We start from the raw sequence: 865 nt of genomic DNA, 5'->3' as shown, positions 1-865 counted from the left end.
ATTATATATATATATTACTTTATACTTATATCTGTTTCTGACTTCGTGCTTAAAGTTAGAGAACCCTATTCTAATAATATTTACTAAGACTACATTCCTGCTCTATAGAAAAACCTCTTTCTCTAATACTCTTATTAATACTATATATATAACTTACTAACGCACTATATATAATACGCACCTTAATCTTAGTAAGGGCCTAATATACCTCTGAAATTAGACATTAACTCTAGTTTATAATAGCTTATTAATAAGTATTTATGATACTTACACTTCTAATCTCTTATCTCTGTTGTGTCCTTATTAAGAACAGACCTATAAATACGCCCTTATTGTCTGCGATTCACATTATATTGTTTTATAGAGGAGGCTAGAGAGAGAAACTATAGAGTAGAAACAGAATTCTGTATATTAGATTGAGTTAGCGTACGGTGCTGACACTGTGTTGCCGAGGTTGCCTGTGATGCGTGCCTCAAACGCATAGCCAGCGGATAGCTATGTCGATTCCAGAGGAGAGGTGTCTCGAATCAGGTTTTCTTTAAGGAATCAGGCAGTCACTAATGCAGAGTGACTTGATTTCGAAGGATTATTATAACGGGTATACAATAAGAGAAGTGGCTGTTGTTCAATAATGTTATTGTTGACTGCCTGCGGTAAAAATTTTCAGCAGTGTAAAAAATTTTCACTTACCATCCCTACCACTTTCGCCGCAGCTGCAACTCGACAACGTATCCCACGCGCTGCCTATAGACAGATCTTTGCTTCTCTTATCTCTGCCCCTAACAGAGATAAGATACTAGTTACTAGCACCACGTAAAAGTATCTGTCTGTCGCTAGTAGATTAATTATTAATAATATATCTTAA

Source organism: Endocarpon pusillum, assembly GCF_000464535.1.
Source record: "Endocarpon pusillum Z07020 unplaced genomic scaffold scaffold2335, whole genome shotgun sequence".
Taxonomy (NCBI): domain Eukaryota; kingdom Fungi; phylum Ascomycota; class Eurotiomycetes; order Verrucariales; family Verrucariaceae; genus Endocarpon; species Endocarpon pusillum.
This window is presented reverse-complemented; position numbering follows the sequence as displayed.